General features: G+C 37.7%; 1 long non-coding RNA gene across 2 annotated transcripts in view; it reads left to right on the top strand.

The window, feature by feature from the left end:
* LOC141424133 (uncharacterized) overlaps positions 1–17,363 on the top strand; it is a 124,533-nt gene extending 107,170 nt beyond the window's left edge. For both annotated transcript variants that reach the window (XR_012449018.1, XR_012449019.1), the window contains 2 exons: positions 10,805–10,911; positions 15,439–17,363. This is a non-coding gene — a long non-coding RNA (uncharacterized lncRNA). The remainder of the gene's footprint in view (positions 1–10,804; positions 10,912–15,438) is intronic.
* Positions 17,364–17,705: the final 342 nt, after the last annotated feature.

Here is a 17,705-nt window from a genome sequence, read left to right as displayed (position 1 = left end):
GAAATATTAGAAATGACTATAACCCACAAGAACTACATGAATAGCACAAGTAATAACTACTGAAAATCAATAAGAGAAAAGCAGCAACTTCAATAAATCAAACAGGTAAAGGTCAGAAGCAGTCTGAGAAGTGTAAATCAAAACAACAATGAGTTATTTCATCATGCTTAGGAGCCTGGCAAAAGTTAGAAAGATGGAAGAGGCCAAGTGTTGGTGAAGATGTGAGGATACAGGATGGAGCCTCATCATCGCTGCTGGATTCTTGTGGCCTTTCTGCAAAGCATCCAACACTACTTAGTCCAATTAGGAATATACATATTCCATAATCTAGCAATTCAACTCCTAGGTGTGTTTTTCAAAGAAAATTTGTGTGGATCCTTTGGGCAAAGTGCATGAGATATTTATTGCAATTGTAGCTTGGGGAGTTGAAGCAGTCTGAGACCAATCACCGAGCGAGAGCAGAAGAAATGTTGAAGACACACACTTGACCTACTCAGCAGGATTTAGAAGGAATGAACTAGAGGCATGTTGTGACTATTTGAAAAAACTAAGATCAATGAGATATATGATAGTTTCACATATTTTGTAAAAACATACTACCAAATAATGCCATTTTGCAATATGCATCTAGAGAAAGTACATATTAACATGTTAGAATGGTGACTACGGTTGGAGTGGAGTCCAAAGAAAGGCAGAACAATCATTCTTAAGCCCACATCGAGCAGTAATAGCAGTTGACATTTGGTATCTTTTTACATAGCATCACAATAATGGCTATGGTATGTAGTCACTTACTCTGGGCCAGGTGCCATGCTAAATGCTTAAGACACTTTATTCATTTAATTTTCAAAATGACCTCAGGAGAGAATGCCATTATTATTTCCTTTAAATAAGAAGAAAGTGAGACAGAGAAAGATTAAACAATGTATCTAAGGTCATGCAACCAGGCAGAGAATAGGTTTGAATTCCTGTCAACTTGCCATTAATGTCAGGCCCTGAATCAAAACCCTAGGTTACTTCTCTCCAGACTTTTAGCTATGTGATAATTCAAGCTCACATTTTTTGTTAAAAGATGAGGTCACACCACATTACTGCTCCACAACAGGCTATTTTTTTAATATAGTCATAGAATGAATCTGTTTGCCTTAGTAACTATAGATTCTCAATCTCGTTTTAAAAGACTGCATAGTACTTACCTGTCTGAATAATGGAGAAATATAATTCAGACACTAGGGATGATTTTTAACTCCAAAACCAGATGTTTAAACAGATAGTGAAAAAAAAAAAAAGACCCCATCTAGTTTACACATGTGTCTTTTAAAAAGGATTTGGGTTTTATTTTTATTGGTGATACTGGGATTTGAACTCAGGGCTTTGTGATTGCTAGACAGGTGTTTTACTATTTAAGTCACACTACCAGCCTAAAGAAAAATTGCAGTCTTTCAATTGAACTGAACCCTGGAAATATGCAAAGGGTGTATTTTTACAACTTGTTTCTCTGAAAACAGTACCACCAGGTAATGTAATCAATACAAATATAATTACTTTTATTTAAGGGCAGTGGTTATCTTTTTAGATTTTGGGGTGGTGTTGAAAGATTCTGAGGGAAGATGATAAATTTCACCGTGGATTAGTCTTAGCATTCTAAAACCAATGCTGTCCTCGGTGAACTTTCAGGGCATACCTCACAAGCGCTAACTCTGAAGCAGATCACAAGCTGATCACAGGATCTAAGCACACTGGAAGGGAAGTGTAACAAACATGTCATTGGAACAGAGCTTTGCACTTCTCAAACTGCCAGCACAGCCATTGGCCCATCGGCTCCTCCTAACAGGATGAGATGGAAAGGTTGGTGGAGTGGCTCAAGTGGTAGAGAGCTTGCCTAGCAAGCATGAGGCTCTGAGTTCAAACCCTAGTACTGTCAAAAAAAAAAAAAAGGACATAGATTGGGTAAGTGACATTATTACTTCCTTCAGGATGCGGAAACTAAGGCTCTAAAGATTTAGATTTACCCACGTTCACAGCAGTATCTTTCTGAGAAGTCCAAGTCCAGTGCTCTTCCTACTACTCCATATGTCCTCAAAATCTGAAAGGTGTCAGCATTATTTCCTCTGAATTGTATGTCATTATTAATTTTTTATGATGTAGACAAAGTACAGGAGAAGGATATCAGAACCAGTTTCTGTGTGTGTCCGAATGAGTTTACTTGGTGGTAAATAAGCTCAAGTGCAAGCTAGTGTTTCAACCCACAGAATGCAACCCAACAGTCAGTAATTCACCTTCATTCTTGCACCAGGGATTCTAGATGGAGAAGAAAGCCAGGTGGGAGAGGGTGGGGGTTCACATTATTTTGAAGCACATGGGGTACAGTTTATCCTAGAGGCCAAGTTTTATAGGTTTTGTCTTTTGGCCTCTGGGTTGGTTAGACAATGGCCATTCACTTTGCTGTGATGTCATGCAATACAATAAACCACCAACAAAGCAAGTTTCCTTCAGTCACAATGGGAAAGCAGCTCTGTAGAAACCCTTAACGTGAGCAGTGACAGACTACTTAAAACATCTTTGTTGAGTGCCCTGCTTAACTATCAGCTTACTATCTTGCAAAGGTGGTAGAAATACTTGAAATGCTATTTATTGAACAGAAGAATGGAGGTGACAGTCAATCAGATTAGGGGTGCAAGGTACTATTAGAGCAAAGGGGAGTGATAGAGGCCTGTTGGGGTGTGTTGGGGTGGGTAGGAGAGTATTGGAATTGTACCTTCAAGCCAGGAAAGAGCTGATTAGCTAGACACAGAAGGAGAGGTGCAGGATGGGATATGGCAGCATCAGAGGTCAGAGGCAGGGGATGGATGGCACCTTCAGCACATCTTGTTGAGTTTGTATAGATGTGGAATAGAGTTCTTTGAATGCCCTAACACCTTTTCCTAGGTGCATCTTGTTCCCTCTGCATGGCAAGTATGGCTTACTTCCTCTCCCTCCTTACTCTGCAGGAAAATTGTACTCATCCTCAAGTCAGCACACTTATCTCCACCTGTGTATACCCTTTGCTCCAACTTGAAAACGTAACTCATTCTGTGATTGTATCCAGAATTATTTGGATTGCACTGATCCCTCTGTGGCAATCACTTGCTTGGGCACTAGTCTCTCCCCCAGACTGTAGAGCACCATGCCTTCCAGCCTCTGCATTCTGCTACCTGGCACACTTCCGGAGCTTAGAAAATATCTTAAGTACTTTTTCTACTTTTGTTTTTTACAAAATGTTTACACATCTTTTGTAAGATTTCCCCTTAATGCCTTTATAGTTGAAATTACAGTGTCATCTTTTTGAAATATAAAATTTCTCAATGCTGATGATTGGCAACTAGATTTGAATTGACTTTTCTATGTTGGTCTTATATATAAGATATTAACTTATTCTCCTATGAAAAAAATGCAAGTCATCTTTCATTTTTACCTTGATCAACCTTGTCAATTACTTATTTCATTTTAAGATTTACTAGTTCTTTCAAATAGCTAACTTTTGGTTTTGGTGATCATATTAAACAAGTGCTTGCTTTTATTTAGTTGATTTCTACTTTACTTTTTCCAGCTTTACTGAAGTTTAATTGACAAATGAAGTGCGTATATTTGAAGTCTACAACATGATGATTTGATACATGTATACTCTGTGAAATTATTACTGCAGTAAAGTCAAGTAATACATCCTTCATTTCACTGTTACCTTTTTTTTTGTGGGAGCATTAATATCCATCTTCTCAGCAAATTTCAAGTACACAGTACAGTAATGTCAAATATAGTGCCATATTGTGTATTAGAACCTTACCCATTTCCCAGTTCCTGGCAACCATCATTTTACTGTTTTATGAGTTTGACTTTAAAAAAAATCCCACGTGCAAATGATCCCATACAGTATTTGTCTGTCTCTCTCTGACTTATTTCATCTAAGATAATGCCCTCCAGATTTATCCATGTTGCTTCAAATTACAAGTCTTCCTTTTTATGACTGAATAGTATTCCATTATATCTATAACACATTTTCTGACACATATCTCACATTTTCTTTATTCATCGTTGATGGATACGTAACTGTTTCCATGTCTTAGCCATTGTGAACACTGCTGCAATGAACATGGATGTGCAGATATCTCTTGAAGATCTCGGTTTCAGGCTCATCCTGGTGGCTCATGCTTATAATCCCAGATACTTGGGAGACAGAGATAGGAGAACTACAATTTGAAGCCAGCTCAGGCAAATGTTCACAAATTAGACATTTTCTCTTTGTTTTCTGTTATTAATACTACTACATTCATGCATGGTTTATTTCTTTACATTCATTTGTTCTTTCTCATCCTCCCTCCTACTCTTCCAAAATCTTGCTTGAGATTTCTAAATTTGAGATTAGTTTTATACATTCCAAAATTCTAAACATTTTTCATCTTTAAATATTTCTACTCTCCCATTCTCTCTAGTATCCTCCTCTGTAATTCTAAGGAAAAGTGTATGAGATTTTCCAGTGTTTTCTTTGTCCCTTACTCTGTCTTGTAACTTTATGTTTGTTTTTTCCTGTGGGCTTCATTCTGAATATTTTCTTCTGTTCCATCTTGCAGTTCACCAATTTTCTCTTCAGTTGTGTCTAATCTGCTTTTTATTCTCTCCATTGAATTTCTAATTTTATTTTATCCTTTTACAGTTTCACTTCTAGAAAATATATTTTGTTCTTTTTCATATCCTAATACATTGATAGTTTTGTATTCCTTTGTTGTAATTTTAGTGTTATCATTTAGTTCTTGAAACATTTCTTAAAACATTTTTATTTTCTAAAGCTGATGTTTTCAATCTAAGTAGATTTTTTTTGTCTGATTCTATAGTTTGTAGTTTTGGTCATCTCTCAGTCATGGTGGTTTAGTTCCTTGTGTTTATTGATTGTTTTGATGGTAAACTCATTTAATTTTTTTTGTCTGTGAGATTATTTTTATAGTATTGGGGTTTGAACTCAGGGTCTTGTGCTTGCTGGGCAGGTGCTGTACTGCTTCAGCCACTCCACCAGCCCTTTTTTGCACTGGGTATTTTTGAGATAGGGGCTCATGAACTATTTGCCTGGGCTGCCTTTGAACTGCAATCCCCCTGACCTCTGCCACCTGAGTAGCTAGGATTAGAGGTGTGAGCCACTGGTGCCCAGCTTCCCTGAGATGTTTGGAGGTTCGTGTATAAAATACATTTCTCCTGAGAGGATTTGAGATGGCATAAACAGGCTTCTAGGGAACTCTTAAGCCCATAGTACTTTGACTTTTCTTTTCCTTGTTTGATTTACCACAGAGGTTTTATGAATTACTAAATTTGTGTGATTGCAGTTTTATATATAGGAATTCTCAGAGAAATGTTTTTTAAGCATATCACCTAACACCTTAATCCAAACAGACATTTGTTCCCATACCCTCTGTTGGATAGTTCTTTTCTTCTGAACAATGAAGTTTCAGAGTGGGATGACTTTATGAGCAGTTTCTGATTTAGTGTCCTGCTTAGATCTAAAATTTGCCTCTTATCTTTCAGAAGAAAGGCCTTTTAAAATCCAGACTCTAAGTCACCAGGAATTGGTGAATAATCCCATGGCAAACACTACTCCAGTGCTTGCTTTTCCCTTTGGACTTACCCTTTGGCCTCCAAGGAATTTCTTTAGATTTCTGCCAGTTCAAAATTTGTACATTTGTAGTGCCCAGCACTTTTAGGTGTGCTAAACCAGGATGGATTCTAAATATCTAGTATACTTTTGACTCAAAACAGAAGGCTTGGATTGTTTTAATGATATTTGGGGATATCTTATCCAAAGCTTCATCTGGTCATGCTTTACTTAAAAGACTTCTAGTATCTTTTCACCACACTTAGATCAATAGCAAAGTCCTCATCACAGCCTGTAAAGCCTGGTAAAGTCTGACTTCTAGTACCTTTCAACCTCATCTTCTCACACTTTGCCCCTCACTCACCCAGGCATGCTGGCTTCCTTGCTGGTGTTCTTTGACTCTGACCACACATGCTTGTTCAGGCTGCTGGGCCCTGTGTTTACTCTCCATTCACCTGGAACTTTCTCTCAGTGTTCATGTTCCTTGTAATGTCTTCCATTTTGGTCCTTTGAGTGTCACATTTACTGAGATGTCACTTATCCTTTGTATACCAAGGCCCCTCTTTATTCATCACTCTTTGTTCCCTTTGTCTACTTTCTTTTTCTTCGTAGCACATGGTGTGTTTTATGTCTTTCCAGAAAGTGGTAGAAGCTTGCCTACCTTTCACTGTTGCAGTCTCAGGGCTTCCAACAGACGGGTCCCATGATAGGTGCTCAAACAGAGAGATGCTCATCTATTCCATCTACAGATGGTTTTCACCATCATTTCAATAAAAAATGAGTTATTCCCTCTTATTAAGGGAGTTATTTTCTGGGGCATGTGGCTTTGAAACTAACACTAAAAGAATTTCATGGAACACATGGAATCATTTATTTTTATTAACAAGTCCATTCAGTTTTTGCAAAATGCACAGTTCCCAAGCAGCTGCTCAAAAACGAGGCATCTCATTTCCCAGCTTTTTCCTAAAAGTACATTTGATAGTGCTAAGGTGTTTATTAAGTGCCAGGGTACTACATTAGGTACTGGTGGAGAGGGACCACGTATCAGTTCAGCCAGTCCAGTGTGGATCTAGAAAGCACGTGGGAGAGACGTGAAGTTGGTCTGTCACCCTTCTGAAAGCCCTAAGACAGTGGGAGATGATTTTAGAGAAAGTGGTATAGCTATGAGTTGAGTATTAAATGGTCCCAGTGTTTCTTGCTGCAGCTTTCCTGTTACAAAGGTAATTTAGATAAGAAGGTAGGAGGGGCTCTTCTCCTGGCCTACCTTGTTCCTGAAATGTTAAAATGTTTCTAAGTTATAGGAAACTTAAGAGCGTCATATTATAAACAAGCCATATATTCCTGAAAATGGGAATTCTGACTGAACTGGCTCAGTAAAGAGTTGTAAAAGTATGTCCCTGGGATGTGATTTCACGATTGCTCTTCCAGTTCCTTTGATTCCTCTGAGTCCACTTCCCTTTAGGCCACAATTGCTTCCAACTGCAGGTCATCTACCCAGATACAGTGATATTTCCTACACTGTTGGTTCTGTTGCATAACTTCCATAAATTCCCAATTGCCTGCTGATCTTTGTCCTTTGTTTTATGAATCATTTCCTTAAAAACACCGTGGGCCTTCCTAAAACTAACGATTTAGCATAACGTAATACCCTCCCTTTGCTTCTTTGTGTAAATCCAGCTTTACCAGCTGCTACCTTTGTTTGCCATTGCGGATTTGAATTGTCCACCATAGCTAAAATGAGTGACAGAAAGAAGTCATGTATGTGGGCAACAACCTAGAATGTAAAACCATATACCACATACAGATCAGCCTGGAGCAGTAGAGCCCCCTTGGCTGAGAAAGTGGGCTGTGTGAAAGTCAGTGACAAGGTTGAGTAATACTATCTCTGGGCCTGCCTTGAGTATAAAGTATGCATTAACTATGTACCATAGTGGATCATTTTGTCTATGTATTTAGGAAAATATTCCAGAGGCAGTATTATAAAGAATTGTTACTGTACAGAATGACTTTAGCTGGAGTAGATACATACAGCTGGAATTCCATAACACAACTAACTATGGTTTAAATGAGTAAGACGGGTTTTTAACAGTTTGTATGTGGGAAGATATGAGGCATAGCTTGCCCTTTTGAGATTATCCACCTACTTAGGATATTTATACAATACACACACACATATAAACACATTACAAATATGTATTAAGTTTTCAAAAATGCAATATAATTTAATAAAAATTTACTGAGCACTCACTACGTGCCAGACAATCTTCTAGAATACAAAGATGGATCAGGAATAGACCCTACCCTCAAGGACTTCAGTGCAGTTAAGTGAAATAGAGACTTATTATTTTACTCTTTCTTGGCAAGTGTGTGTACAGTTTCCAAGACTCAAGAAGGGCTAAACCATTCATTTATTGCTTCAGCAACCACAGTGCTTTCCAAAGTTGTTCTTTGGATTGGGTTGGGCAGTATGTTACAGTTTGACTTTTTCTTATTTTTTCTTTCAATAAGTTTTCAGCTAAGAAAAAAAAAAGAGCAAACCCTGCAACTAATTTAAATAATTAAATTATTGCTTAAGGGTTCTTCTATTTTGGCATATAAGATGGAAATTTTTTTTTCATTATGAGAAGTGAAAGACTGCATAGTGTTAGATATTTAAACTAGACTCAACTCTGCTGGGTTCCACTTATCAAATCTCACACATAGTTTAAAAAAAGGGAGGGGAAAAGAGAACCAAAAACACAGAAGAAACAATATGTCAACGACTAATGACACTTTTCATGTCCTAGAGATAATCTTGGAAGACAGAACAAGGACTGAGGAACACATGTGGTGGAAATTAATTTCTCTAATCTCTATCTTTGTATAAATGAACTTTCACTCACCTAACACAGTAAATGCTGATTATGTGCCAAGCCGTTTGCTAAGTACTAAGGAAAGGGAATAAGCCAGCTATAGTCCCTGTCTTCAGAATTTGTGATTTAATAGGGAGAACTCATTGTATAAACAAATATTTGAGAGAAAGTGAGACAGAAATTCTAAAGCTTAAGAAATCAATACTCAAAACTGATAACTAGTTAAAGCTTTTCATCTCTGTTTGATGGACACTAGGATTTTTTAGAAATGTTGCTCATGGAATTTCATATTTGTCATTTATTCCTTTTGGCAAAATAGAACACATGTCATAGGCCTGGACTGAGGTCAGAGTTCTGCCAGATTCTAGCTGAGTGGCCTTGGGCCATCTCTCTGACAGATTGCCTCATCTAACAAAAATGGCAGGGGTTTCCTATAAGAGGATGTGTATGTGAGAAAGTCCTTTCCAAATGAGAAGTACCTTGGGTATAACTGTGTTTTTCATTAGTGGATGTTTCACCTGGATGATTGCTATCTACTCCATTTCCCCATTTCTCATGTTTAGTAGAGCAAGGAGACTAAACTCAGATGATGAACAGTTGGCTTCCAAATTTGGGGTACTACCTGAGATCATTTGTTAAGTTTTGGGTGGTCTGCAATGCATATTTTTTAGTTCTCCAGTTTTCATCAGATTCTTAAAGGGGCCATGGTTGCAAAACAGGCTAAGAAGTGCTGATCTTGCCAGTGGTTTTTGGGGATACAGAAAGCAAACACCTTATTTATCTTTGTATCCCAATATCTATGGCAAAGTACCCTGCATGTAAGAAGGACTCCTGAATTTGTTACATTAATATTGAAATGGCTATGAAGTACAATGGTAAATATTAACATTCCAAACAAGTCTGGCTTTATCCTAGGGATGAAACATTGAATTATGATGAAGTCTGTCACTGGTTGTCAAATAAGAAGAGGTGCCAAATTTAGAAGGCTGGGCTACTGCATAATTTTAAGCAGTTGTTTTTAGAAGTTCATTATTTCCTTGCTTGTATTTCCAACCAACTTGGGGAAGCTCCTTCCTTTTGTTGAACTTGCAGATGGTTTTGTTTGTTTGGTTGTGTCAAGGTTGAAGGCTGCTCAGTCATGCAAGCCTCCCAGAGACTCTTCTGGACACATGGAAAGGATCTGGCGAACATGTGCATCCACCAGGAAAGGGGCACAGCTAAAAAGCAGAGGCAGCTCTGGGGGAGTAGACACGAACCTTTCAGTAATTTGCTTATGTTTCTTCTGACTAAATGTTTCTTACAAAAACACAAATATGCTAGCACTATAACTTTCTTGATACAATCCCCTGAGAGTATAATGATTTCATAAGTGCCTCACACATCAGAATAATGGAAGGAGATAAGAAGCCCAGCCTGTCGAATCGGATCACAGTTGGAGGTAAAAGTGTAAGGTTGTGCATTGTATCATTATTATAATGTTAAAAAACTAGAAAGCAACCTAAATGCCCCTTGATAGGAACTGATAAAAGAGTGAAGCATCCTAACAATAAAACATAGAAGTTTTAAAGTACTGAATTGGTACTATAAACCAAGAAACAGTTTTAAGTGAAAAGTTTATTGCTAATAAAATTTAGTATTTAAAAATATTTATGGACATTGACAAAAGAGTACAATACATTTCATATACACTCCACCCACTTCTTCCATTGCATATACATTCCACATCTTTTTAATTTTTAAAAATTTTTTATTGTTGTACTGAGGGTACATTGTGACATTTACAAAGGTTCTTACAATATATCATACTTGAATTCACACCCCCCATCATTCTCCTTTATCCCCACCTTCTCCCCATTCCTGAAATAGTTTCAACAGGTTTCATTTTTCAATTACATACATGTGTACACAGTATTTGCACCATTTTCACCCTCTCACACCCTTTTCCTACTTCCTGTCCCCTCCTACTGGTACCACCCCCTCCTCCCCAGGCAGGATTTGTTCTGCCCTCCTGTTCTCTGATTTTGTACAAGAAAGAGAAAAAAAAATGACATTTTTGTTTGTTTAAGAAAGCTGCACAGGGAGTTTCTGTGCATATGTTTCCAGGTATATATGTATTACAACCCGAATTGGTTCATTTTCTTTATTTTTCTTCTTTCTATCTTGGTCCCCTTCTTATGGCGGTTTCAATAGGCTTAAAAATTCCATATTCATTCTTTTATAGAGACTACATCAACCCTATTCACCTTCTTCACTTCCTTCTTTTACATTCCCCCTCTCGTATGTGACTGCCTCTTAGTGTGACCTGGTTTTCCTAATATTGCTGTATTTGCATTAGGTCTATATTCCACATATGAGGGAAAACATGTGACTTTTGGCCTGCTGAGCCTGGCTAACTTCTGCACTGATGGGCACCAAGGCTTACCCATGACTTGATTCATTATTGTGAGTAGTGCTGCAGTAAGTATGGGTGCACATTTTCTCTTCAAGGAGGATATTACTTTTTTCTTTTTTTATTAGTGTATATTAACATACAAACTAAGGGTTTCATTGTGACATTACCATTCATGCACAGCATGCAGTGTGGTCATATTCACCCCTCTACCACTTTCTTCTCCTTTCTACACCTTCTCCTTTTCCTCTTCCCCTTCCTATAGTGGCATTGAAATACATCTTAAGGAAAACCAAAGTAGGTTGCAGAGTGGCACATGTGATAGAATCCTACTTGTGTAAAATAAAAGTGAAAAATCAAATTGTTATCCTTGGATATCTCTGAGCAATAGCATATGATAGGGAACAGGTAGAGGGGAAAAATGAAGAACTTTAATTTTTTAATTTATAAACATCTATACTATTTAACATCTCTTGCTACACATTTATAAAGATTTTGTGTATCTATATGTAGAAATAGCTATGAACTTCAAAGAGAATATATTACTTTATCTTTTTTATTAGCATATGTTAATTACATAAAGTAAGGAGTTTCATTGTAAAATTTCCATACATGTGTATAAGGTACTTTGATCACATTCACTCCTTTATTACTCTTTCTTATTCCTCTTCCCTTCCCCTCTGTCTTCCCCTTCCATACGCCTAGCAGCCCCCCTTTTATTTTATGTTCTTTTTTCTCTTAGAGTCACTGAGAGAAAGCATGTGATACTTATCTTTATGGAACTGGCTTATTTTGCTTAACATAAGGAGTTCCAATTTCATCCATTTTCCTGCAAATGATATAATTTCATTCTTTATGGCTGAATAAGACCCCATTTGTATATATAACACATTTTCTTTGTCCAGCCATCAGTTACTGGGCATCTAGACTGATTCCATGATTTGGCTTGTGCAGTTATTAAACATGGGTATGCACACAGAAGGTTATAGACTAAACATGGGCATATACTCTTTTGGGTATATACTCAGAAGTAGGATAGATGGATCCTATGGAAGTTTTATTTTCAGTTTTTTTAGGAACTTACATACTGGTTTCCTTAGTGGCTAGACTGATTTGTATTATACCCCAAGTAGTAAATTTAGGAGAACGATTCCTTTGATGGCTAATCCATGCAAATTAATTCAGTCCCTAAAAAATGAGGTATTCTAAGTTTGACAGATTTTTAAAAGAAAATAGAAGTACTATATCATGAACATTTGATGCCTGCAGCTCTAGAACGCACAAACACAGTCATCAGAGAATTGTCTGGTAAGAGGGCATTATTCATGAACCACAGAGCATGTTTTCCATGACTCCATGGATTCTGTAGGCAAGACTAGGAATGTCTACTTGGAAGCCAAAAATATAATGAAATTCTTAAAGGCCTTCGTTTCTCTATTAAATATAATTTTATCATCAGAATTATGCTTTAACTGTTCCTCACTAAGCCGGGTTTTGGTTGGGCATGAACTACTATTGGCTAGAACTGAAATCTGCCCTTGGTATGCAATCTTGACTATTTTAAGGCCTCTGATTCTCCATGTGCCTTCTATCAACTTTCTCCACTCCGTAACTATTTGAATTATCTGGTACACAATCAAAAATGCACTCCCGGCTGTATAGTGGGTGACAGGGCCTTCTGTATCACTTCCCTTTAAGCTGCAGTGTACGGATTTGTCCTCTTCATTCTATCTATCTGGAGCGGTCCCAAATTCCACAGGCTGTTCCACTGTGGGAGGTGGAGCGGGAAGGGGAAAATGAAGGAAGGCGATTGCTGCTGAGTGACCAGGATGTGTAATGTAATACCCCGTTGGTCACTGCTGATGCATTTAAACATTTGTTTATTGAGTAATTTATCTCTGGCACATTAGGTTGTTAATGGTGTTAGAGAGGAGTAATTGCTGCTTCTGTGATTAAGTTGAAATGAACACAGGCACATAGTTAACAAGACTTGGTATTTATATGATATTTCTAAGTTGTATAAATAGATTTTTCTTCCTGGAATGCTAACCAGAGGCACATGAATCATTCATAGTGTTTATGTGACTGAATGACTGCTAATTACTTAACTAGAATTAGCAGATAAATTGATTCATATGAAGAATACAGTGATTTCTACTTTAAGAGATTGATCCATATAAAGAATCCTGTTATTTCTAATTTCTGTTTTTCAAAATAACCTGAACTAAAGAAAACTGAAAATATATTCTGTATGTTATATTAGTAACCTTCCCTTCCCCTGAAAGACATACGGACATGTATAGACACCTACATGCAGACATAATCATTCACTCATTCATGCATGCCTCAATTCAGCCCTTCTGCCAATACCGATTGCAAACCAACTATGCTCCAAGCTCCCTGTGTGAACCTGAGGATACAATAGTGAGCCAAAACAAAAAAAAAAGGCCCAGTCTCTGTTCTCAGAGAATTTATAAAATCTATGGTAGGGACTCCAATTAGTAAAATATTACCCAAATTATTGTAAAATTGCCAACTAAGTCAAATACAAGACAAAACCTGATATAACCTAGAAGTTAGATTTAAACTGGGAGTGTCCGGACAGGCTTTCCTGGAAAAGAGGTGTTGAATTGAGATGTGAAGGATGAGTAGAAATTAACTGGGTAATAGGTTTATGACTGATGAATAAGGGAAGCATGCATGAGCTCATGTGAGTTGTCCAGCACTGGCTACTATATGCTCTGGGATAGGAAGGATGATGAAGTGCCAAGGAACTGAAAAAGTAACAGGTAGCTGGACCACAGAGAAACAGGGTCAAGTGATTAACGTGGAAACCAGGAACAGGAGGGCTGAGAACATTCAGGGTGCTGGGAACCATGCAAAAAATACATGCAAAGGGACAATTTTGAGGAATTCTAAGTATGATCAGATGTACTCCTCTTCTCTCATCAACAATACACATTACATACAACATAAGCAAAGAGAATGTATGTCCAGATGTCATTGGGGAAATGTATAATATTTTAAATTCCAGTTTACTAAAATTTCCCCATATTCTTGTTCAAGGTCCTATGTACAACCATGCAGAAGAACTCCCAAAGAGATTTTTCAAACAAAAATATGAAACTTTCATTTATTTTTCTGGACTGCTCATTATAGAGTTCCTTCACTGAGCTCTTTATGAAGTTGAGACACTTCAATGTACATGACCACCCTATTGATATCAGAAAGGGAGGCACAGAATTCCCAGCTGGACTTGTAAGGATGTCCTAGCTATGCCTTGTTTGGGCTTTTGCTTCATTTGGAAACAAATGGGAAGTTGATCTACCACTGGAAATGTTGTAGGCTGAGTTAGAAAAATGGCAATTCATGTGGGCACTTCTGCACCCTCCAAATATTTTTGGTATAAGAGAACCCATTGCATGTACATTCTGCTATTTATTTGACTCACAGAGGTTTTTTTTTTTTTTTTTTTTTTTTTTTTGTGGGACTGGGACTTGAACTCAAATGCTCTACCACTTGAACCACACCTCCAGACCATTTTTGCCTGGCTATTTTGGAGATGGAATCTTGTGAACTATTTGTTGAGGCTGACCTTGAACTGCAATCCTCCCAATTTCAATCTCAGCCTCACAAGTAACTAGGATTACAGGTGTGAACCACTGGCACCCAGCAGACTTTGTGTTTTGATAATTAATATGTGTCTTATGTGGCTACTATCCTGCAGAAGTATTTGCTCTGAGAAGTCATCACATTCTCTTGATTGTTTTCACAAGAGTTACACATCTCTACACATGCACCTACTTAAGGAAAGCCAGGATGCTATAGTCAGAGGAGGACACTTGGTGCATTATGCTATTTACTTAGTCATTATAGTTTTATGACTTGAAAATGTATCCACGAATCACCATGGCAGGGATTCAATAAGCTCACTGTGCCACAGACTGGCACACCTTGGATCTAGAGAGTGAAGACTTTCCCAAACTTGTAAATGGACTCTCTATGAGCTCAGCCGAAACATTCATGTTACAGAAATGGAAATACCAAATAAAATCTATCACAAGGCAAGCTCAAGAGGGCTTGTTTGCCAACAAACTCAGAACAAAGAGGTTGAGGGGAAAGGGAAAAATATATGTTTGATACACATGTATGAAAATAGTCTCCTCTGGATAGCTTTTGAAATGACAGCAGGTCTTGGAGGACAATAAGATGAAAGGAATTTTATTTGTGATTTGTAAAACAATAGTGTCTGCCTTTTTAGCACTTTATCTCAAGTGAACCACTTTTTGAGTTCAGAGTGGGAGAACATTTAACTTTGAAATTGCTCTTAACAAATATTAATTAGATGGTCCACCTAAGTATGTAAGACAGTAAGGCTATTTTAACCCAAGCAGTCGAGTGAATTGATAGTTGTAAATATCTGTGCACCTTGCTCTGTGCTAGGAGCAATGGTTTGTGTGTGTATTTGCTTGTGTACGTGCATGTGTTTGTGCCTGTGTGCTTTTATGGGGGTAGAAAGTGGGAGCATTCATTCAGTGAAGGAAAAGACTTTTTTCCCTGACCAGTTATGTTTTTGACAGGATGGATGAAACTGACTGTTGTGGTGTCATGGAAACCTAGCCATGGAAACCTGATAGAAATATCAAGAGATGAAGGGAGGATGTGTTGAAGAAAGCATCACAGACAAACTGCTACCAACTGACTCGCATAGATACTATAAAAATAGCTCTTTTATTTTCTTATTTTCAGTGAGATAATCTTACTATTTGAAAAGTCTTGCTTGCAATTCTGCAGTGTTTCTATTCTGATAATTAATAAAACATTTGGAAAACAGTCACTCCCTTATCTTAAATAATTGGATTATCTATTTTGGTGGAAATGGTGCTCACCTTTATAACCAATGAATTCCTTCAGCCTCCACATCTAGTACATCAGCAATTCCATTTGTTTTATGTCATAAATGTCTCCTGAATCTACTTCATCCACCTGTACTTGTAACCTATAACCTTTATCACCCTCCCATTTCCAGTCAAAGGACCTTCTTATGTGTTTTCACAACACTCTATGCTTTTTTTAAAAAATAGCACTCACCTTACTTCATGTTCATTTGTGTGATCACTTCCTTCCTTTGTTGTTTTATTAATTCATTAATTTATTAATTCATTCACTCATTATTTCTATAAATATTTACTGGGAGCCTACTCTGGGCCAGGTTCTGTTCCAGGCACTAGTGACAAAGCAGTGAAAAAAATAAACAAGGGCCCTACTTCCATGAGCTGACATTTGAATGGACACAGACAACTATAAGTGAATAGACAGCAAACAAGAACAGTGCTTACTGTCTAGTTGGGAAGACAGACACTCAATCCATTATCCTCTCAGCACCTAGTATGAGCCTCAAACACAAATCAGACCAGGTTAATCTCTGCCCAAAACTTTTCAAATGGCTTCCTGTTGCACTTAGAATAAAGTATATCTTATAAACATGATGTAACTACATTGAACCAGAGAAGGTATTATTTCAGTTTGGAAATATCATTATTTGAACACATAAGGTATTAGATCTAGTTTATGAAAAACAAATAATTTCTTCAAAGGATGGGTGCCTAACTCAATCCCTTCTTCTCCACTATCTCCAATGGAGGAACTGGGGATACATTTTCTTTTGTACCAGCATGTTTTTCTAAAGTTTACTCCATTTTCAAAAGGGTGATTTCCCTTTGATTATCTGACCATTTCCTAAAAAACTGCAATTTGACAAGTTATCTAACTTCTCCAAGCTTCTATTTTTTTCATCTATAGAAAGGGGATGGTTATGTTTTACTTCATATATTTCTTTTTGAGAGTAAAAGACATAAGGGCACAATACCTGCCACAAATGAATGTTTAATTAGAGGTTCTTCCCTTGAGTAAAGGAAGTAGCACTCATCCTTTATGCTTGTAGATAAATAGACTTACTGACAAGGAGTAAGAGAATGTCATGGAAATAAGCAAAACATAATTGTTTACTTCACTGTAAGGTAATGGTTAGGACAAGGAGCCTGTCACAGCCACCAGGCTGACACTGAGTCTTCCTCTAAAGCAGGTATTTTTTGCAGCTAACCTTCTCTGGCACTGTTATGCAACATGTTTGTTCTCCAAGCACATATTGTTCTCACGCAGCCAGCACGGTCACTGAAGATCCTACCTACCTTACAGCCTTCCTGTTCATAAATACTAGGCAATGTCGCTGAAAAGCTTTCCAGACTGGGCAGAGGAGCTGACCAACTCCTGAAGTGAACATTTGCTTCTCTCTTACGTAGTTCTTCCCAAGGGAGAGATGTCTCTCTATCTGACCCAACCCTCAGTTATCCTGAAGCTGCTGCACTCCTGAACCTGCTCTGCCAATACTTTAATCACTTTATTCACTTCTGAAGATCCACTGATAGAATCAGGAGAGAGAGAGAGAGATGTAGAAACAGACAGAGATGAGAGACAGAGAGAGGAAGATGAGAGAGAGGGACAGGGAGAGGGAGAGGAAGAGGGAGAGGGAAAGAGAGAGAGAGAGAAAGAAAGAGAGAGAGAGTGCAGAATTTCTAGAAAGCATAAATAATAAAATAAATATCACTAAGCATCCTACTCTCCCCTACCTCCAAATAACAATATAGCTTTTTTTTCCTCCTATTTTGTATAGATTTGTAATTTATTATGCTTTTTTTTTGTGATTCAGTCTCCTTTATTTATTTATTTATTTATTTTCATTTTTCTTTTATTATTCATATGTGCATACAAGGCTTGGTTCATTTCTCCCCCCTGCCCCCACCCCCTCCCTTACCACCCACTCCACCCCCTCCCGCTCCCCCCCCCA

Source organism: Castor canadensis, chromosome 6 (assembly GCF_047511655.1).
Source record: "Castor canadensis chromosome 6, mCasCan1.hap1v2, whole genome shotgun sequence".
Classification (NCBI taxonomy): domain Eukaryota; kingdom Metazoa; phylum Chordata; class Mammalia; order Rodentia; family Castoridae; genus Castor; species Castor canadensis.
This window is presented reverse-complemented; position numbering and strand designations above follow the sequence as displayed.